Here is a 6,986-nt window from a genome sequence, read left to right as displayed (position 1 = left end):
GGTGGTCAATTTGAATGGGTTTTGATGGGTTTGGTTTTAGACCTAAATTAAGCATGTAGGGCTAAACTTGGGTCAAACTTGGGCTAGCCATGTGCTAAGCTCAAATTAATTGTTATATTTGGTGTAAGACATCATAATGAACAATTTTCATGAAGGATGAAAATTGTTTTGAAGTTGATTTGGTGGTCAATTTGAATGGGTTTTGATGGGTTTGGTTTTAGACCTAAATTAAGCATGTAGGGCTAAACTTGGGTCAAACTTGGGCTAGCCATGGGCTAAGCTCAAATTAATTGTTATATTTGGTGTAAAACATCATAATGAAAAATTTAATGAAGGATGAAAATCGTTTTGAAGTTGACTTGATGGTCAATTTGAATGGGTTTTGATGGGTTTTGGTTTTTTGTTTTAGAGCTAAATTAAGCATGTAGGGCTAAACTTGGGCCAAACTTGGGCTAGGTTTCGACTAAGCTCAAATTAATTGTTGTGTTTGGTCAAAAATGACCTCAAAAAGGATTTTCAACAAAAATTGGATGCCAATTTGAGGTTTAGGGCATTCAATTGTTGAGATTTGGGGTGTTAGCCAATATTTGGGGCTAATTGGGGGTTTTGGTTATAGGTGGTAAAATTGAACAAATTAGATCATGGTGTAGTGGGATAAAATGAAATTGGGAATATTTTGGATTTATTGGGATTTTTTGGGAATTTTTGGAATTTTTAGATTTTTTTGCCATGGAGGGGCATTTTGGTAATTTGGCCATTTTTTGGAAATTTTTGTCAACTTTGGCAAATTTGGATATATTCAAAGTGTTTGGAATAACTTTTGATCAATTTTGGGTATTTTGGCAAAAAATTGAGAATTTTGGCCAAATTTGGGTCCCAAGGGCAGTTATGTAATTTGGAGGTGCCTAGGGGCAAAAAACCAAGTTGGGCATTTCAAGTAGAATTGGATAAATATCCATTCTAAATGAACCATGGATCAATGAAATCTCCATTTTGGGCTCTCATGTATTGATCTTAGCCAGGGTATTGTGAGGTATGGTATACCTTAACTCCAAACCAACACCCAGGGTCAATCCTAAGGCCAAGTAGTCCTATAGGAACTTTCCTTGAGCTCCCCCATAATGATCTTTCCTTCTAAATATTAGAGGTTAGGATCAATATGTGGAACTTCAAGTTGAGTAAAGAAAAGAGTTTTGAGTTTCTAATGGTGAGGGTACCTTTTCTAGTTTTCTAAGACTAGTCAATAGGAAAGTCCTATGGCTAGACCTAGGCTACTAAAGAAGTTTCTAGACCTCAACCAAAAGTGAGGTCAACACTATCCTAATCTTTTGTTCTATTTTACTTTCGTTTGGTAGACCCATAGTTTCGACTGAAAGAATTGACGCTCGGCATCTCTATTTTTTGAATATACCGATGCAGTGCTTTGGTGTCAATTTAGCGAGATCGGTTAAATTTCTGTGATATTCATTTGATCATATTTCTGATATGAATATTTAGTTCCTCAATTCTTTTTCTTATTGAAAAAAATAGTTGCAATATGAATGAGAGAAATAAGAATAAAAATTGACTTATTTTTTGTGTAATCAATGATTCTAATAATTGAACTCCGTGAATTTCAGTGCCCATATTTTCTATGAATTGGTAGTGATCAAGTGATCAACACTTTTTTATCACAATTTTTGAATGTTCAACCCTTCAATCGATATTTAACAAGAAAAGTTATGAAGGGTGGCAAGAAACTCGCAAATGAGGAGTCCATGTCGAGGGCCTTCAAGTTTTCGACCAAAAAACTCCGCCACCCCACAAGAGAGAAGACGATGAAGCCTGATAATAATCAGTCAGTGATAAAAAGAAGTTTGTGGATGAAGGCTAATCGGTGTGATAGAAGTCAGAGGGTGAGGGATGACTGGTCATATCAGAAAGGCTGGGAGAAGGGAGTCAATCGAAGGGAACAAAGCTATTCGAGCTAGTAGTACAAAAGGTAAAAAGAGTGGAGGAGATGACCAAGTTATCTAAATCATTGCCTTTCTAAGAGACGGGGAGGAATACTAAAGTGCATAGCACTGGTGCACCGGTCCTTGCTCTTAGTATGATTTATCGATGGCTAGCTCAACAACCAATACAGACCTTTCTTTATTCAGATCAATGAGGCCAGTTGGGTGGTTGTCCAACCACTTGTTGCTGAAAGCCTCCACATGTTTAAAATGGAGTAAGAAATTGGTATGTTGAAATATATTTTTCTTAAATATTGACCTATTCCTTTCCCATTTATGATATTTGATTTTTTTTGCGAGGAGACTGTCCACATCATAAACTCCTTCTTAATGAAAGACTATCAACCCTCTTCTTTAGAGGCAGTCGGGGGACCTTTTGTTTCGGCCCACAGTGTAAGCGCACCTAGTCATCTATCGAGGATTGAGGATGTTGAGAGGAAGAATGAGGGTGGCAAGGTTCATCAGAGTTGTTGGCTTGCCGCATGGAAGAAACCGTGTATTCATTTGCCCAGGAGACTGACTTTTAAAGGGAGATAGCCATATCGAGCGTGAAATTGGAGTGGACATTGTTTACTTTCACCATATAGAGATTTCGTAGTCCCGAAAGTTGTCTCCCATATGTTTTCTTTTAGAGTTGAGTCAAATAGGTATGTTGTCTTCGGTTCGACTCCAAAATTCCAGTTTATCAATCCAAAAAATTAGATCAATTATTGGAAGTTTTGATTCCTCCAGGGTGTATACATGAACTGGGGAATCTCTACCAAGACGATCAAAGCTCTACTAGAAGAATAAAAGGATTCCACCATGAGTTTAGGGGTTACAATGACTGTCATAGGTAAACTAATGTCAGTCATCTAGTATACCAACCACATGACAGTGAACCAAGTGCTAAACTTTGTTGAATTCAACCTAATGACCCTTGCATTGTGGTTCTCATCCAATGAGGTGGAGGATAAAATGTAGCTTGAAAAAGCTATGTAGCTGAGAAGGAAGGAGTCATGGAAGAATAAAGGAAGCACTTCTTCATCAGGCGAAGAAGAACCAGGTAGAAGAAGGGCATGAAAGTTAGAGAAACAAGATAGTCCCAAGTTCAAAATATTTTCATGAATCTGCAGTTTTTATTTAAAGTAAAGTCATTGATGAATTGATTTTTATTGTGCAAAATTATCTTTTGATGAATTTAGGAGCTTCGATGGACTGCTTCCAAGCGGAGTTTAAACAAAACATTCTTGGATTTGATGTTAAGGATTCCTCTAAGTATTCGTCAACCTAAGGAAATTCCCAACCATATTCTTTGGGATTCATTCTTCTTATTGAAAGAGAAGAGGCTAGTTGGCCCTGTCCACTGTTGCTAACTACACCAATGAAATAGGTTGAAGCAAAAAGCTTGAAGGAAGGCCAGGATCAAGGGGAGCTTGAGGTGGCATCTGCTTTAGATTGTGAGTCAGATGCAACTGTAGTAGAGTAGCATCAAAGGAAGGGCAAGGCTCTGGCCCCAAATTCTACTTCATCCTTTCAATTGCCTCTAAAAAGAAGTAGATAGGAGGAAAGGATAATTGGAGTTTGTTGCAGGATAAAGGACCAAAGGTCTTTTTTTAATTTGAACTCCAACTTTGCATTAATAAACATCCTTAGGGACTAGTTTCCCCATGCCCTAGAATGGATGAATATGCATCAACCATCACAATTGTTCTTGGCTTGAGGGCCTTCAAAAATGTTTAAATAACTTTGCTCCGTAGAGCTATGTCATATGGCCAATCAGTATTAACTGCTCAAATTTTTCTCAACACACCACCTATCCTCCCTATATTTGGATGTTAGAGAAAAGCCTTGAATGCCAAGGCGAAGATCAAAGTGCTTAAGGAATAAGCTAGAGTAGGCATATGATCGAGCATCTATGGCAGTAAGCTTAGTTGGACGATGTTGAATCAAACTTGGAAAGAGGGTCAGAGTGGTTGTTTTTTGTCTAGTAGGAGACAACTGAACTAATATATTAGATGGCCACAATGAGGATGACCTGAAAGTTCTTTAATACTCGGTTTGTTCATTTAAAAGAGGGTGGCAATGTTGTGATAGACCAATTTGTCATAGTTGGAATGGCTACCTCAATTACTTTGACTTTAATAAGTCCAAGAAATTCTTGATTTCTCATTCTTATTCAAAACACAGAGAAGGTTCTGATGGTGATAAAGTGGCAGACAACGGATCATCCAACACACTACCCACAACTCCTAAACTTAAGGTTTTTTTTTCTTTTCTTTTTTTATATGTAACTGAGACTATGTATATGAAAGGTTTTTTCTTTATAGAAATACATGTAACTGAACCTTTTATATGAATGAAATAGGATGTTTGGTCAATTTTACCTATTCTTACTTTTATTTCTTTACCACTCTTACTATATTATGATGTCACTTTGTTCTCTACTTATTAGTTGATTTTGAAGTATTCTCCACCTGGCTCAAGTCTTAATTTTCATGCATGAGTGTTAAAGGTCAATTTTTAGTTTTTGTACACTGATTTGACATCATGATGTCGCTATTAGTCATTTAATATTTTTGTCAATCGCTTGGACGACATGTGTTGCATCGGTTTATTTTAGGGTTTCAATTCTTAGCTTAGGAAGACCTAAGTTTTAGTTGTTTAGCTAGACCGACACTTTTTGCAATTGCACTAATTCTCGTAATGGTGTAGTCATAGATACTTTTCTAGGGTGATTTTATCAGAACCTTTTGCGAAGGTTTAACCACCTCAATGAATTTGTTTACACCAAAGTTGGAAACTCAAGTTTAAGGAGTATTGCAGCTTGCCACGTTAGTGCTTCTATTGATCAGCTTTTAGGGAACTCTAGTTCCCCAAGTGTTTTCTCAATGCTAGGTGCATCAAACTTCCAAGTTTCCCAAGTGTTGTTCAAACCTCATGTCAGAATCACAAGATTAGCTAAAGCTTTTCTTAGCTTTATGTTAAAATAAAAATTTACAGGTGTTGGAAGTGAAAAAACCTCTTATATGTTTTTCTTTTATTGGTACAGTACAATTGGTTTAAGGAAAGTTTATTTTGAGATAATATTTGCTCCATGTGTGGTGAAACTTTTTCTTGGTGAAAGTTTTCAACTTATAGGCTCCTGAGGCAATTTTTTCATCAATAATTAATTAACTGATCTAAGTTGATCAAATTTTTTGACCAATTGCCCTCATGCTGCAGGTTTGAATTTCTTTAGAATTAGGTCGTCAGGCATGAATGCATTTTATTGGAAATTCTTGTTGTAGTATCAGACAATCCTTCTCTTTACTTCTTCTGACCGTAGTGTTGTGTTGATTTAACTTTCATCTAATAGGTAAAGTGTGAGAGTGTTTGTTGAACTCAGTTTTGTGAGGTTTATCCACTCTTTTGGAGCCTAGGATCCAACCTTATGATTTTCTAATACCATTATTAAATGACTAGAGATGACACCACCCCCTCCCCTTAAATTGTCAATCAAAGCTATGCTTAGTTAGGGTTCCAAATGCTAGACACCAATTCTCTAACTTTTGGTTAAGATGATTAGTGTTTTGTTATTGGAGCCCAAGTTGAGTTCCTGTAGGATGCAAATGCCCTAGGTATCCTTTTGACTCTAAAGGCTTAAGTTTCCCTTTTTGGTGACACACTTTGCATCCCTAAGGTTTGATGATCCTTATTTGATTTAAAAGAAGTACATTTGGCATGAGGCTAATTTTAGACCAAATGAGGGATCAACTCTTTGTAAAAACCATAACATTAAAGTCTAGTAGTTCTCAAACTATGCATATACAAAATAGAGACCTCTTAAACAGAAACTAACTACTAAAACGAAAACACAATACAATCAAATAAGCATAAAACAAAATATTTATAGTTTTTATAGAATAAAAGTTAAAAATAATTAAACATGAATAATGTACATTACAAGTTTTCAAGTCTAAGACCTAGAAGTACAACTAAAATTTTCCTAATTCAAATTCACTAATGTTCCCCAACAACGGTGCCAAAAACCTGACACACACCAATGTTGCAACGTACAGATGGCTCATGCAAGTGCACATGTCATATCAATAATATCAGAATTAGAGTCTGGAAAGTCGATCACTCAGGGAACAAGGTAATTCTTTTAGGAAAAGATCTAGCTTACATGTTTTAATCTTAGCTTGAAAATTGGATTTTGTTAAAGCCCTATGAAAGCAATCCTAACGTATCACTAGTAAATTGAAAGGTTGAAGTCTTAAAAATCAATCCTAACTTATTACAATTAAATTGAAAGGCGCCAAATACTTTAGTGCTTCTTCCTTGAAATGAGTTAAGTTAAGAATTGCAAGTAGAAACACTTAGTGACAATTAGGAACAATATTATTTTTTGCCCCTTCTAGATGCACAAAGAAGCTTTGTTAGAAATGATTTTATTTCCATAAATCTTATAGCTAACCAATCATGAAATATTTCTTTAACAATTGCATCTCCCTGACACCTAAGCTTCTGCTACTGTAACAATCCTCCTCTTCTATGCATGACAAGAAGATTTGAATTCTAGCAAGCAACAGAAACCACCAAGTATCAACCCAGCATCAATCTTCTCTAGCCATGCAATTCCCTATTGTTTATAGCCTTTTTCACTTAATTTCTATGATCCCCATACGCCACTACACAATGCCCCATGTTTGGAGTCTCAAACTGCTGCAACTGCAGGTTACAGCTCATGGCGTCAAGGAACCAAGCTTTATGTTTGGTGACTGGATAATGGGCACCTAAGTGGCCAAAGATCCGGTTCCGAAGCACCATAGTCGCAGTGCCCAGGCGCCCACTAGCAGCTCCTAAGTGCCTTGCTCTCATGTTTTGGCTCCTTTCTACACTATTTATGGTGCCTAGGCTCCAGGTCCATGCCTGCTACACCACTTCAATATTGTGCCATTAGCTACAAAATAAACAAAAAAAAAACGTTCTTCACAATTTAATTTCATCAATAAAATGTATAAAAATAAT

Source organism: Phalaenopsis equestris, unplaced genomic scaffold, assembly GCF_001263595.1.
Source record: "Phalaenopsis equestris unplaced genomic scaffold, ASM126359v1 Scaffold231576, whole genome shotgun sequence".
In the NCBI taxonomy this organism is placed as follows: domain Eukaryota; kingdom Viridiplantae; phylum Streptophyta; class Magnoliopsida; order Asparagales; family Orchidaceae; genus Phalaenopsis; species Phalaenopsis equestris.
This window is presented reverse-complemented; position numbering follows the sequence as displayed.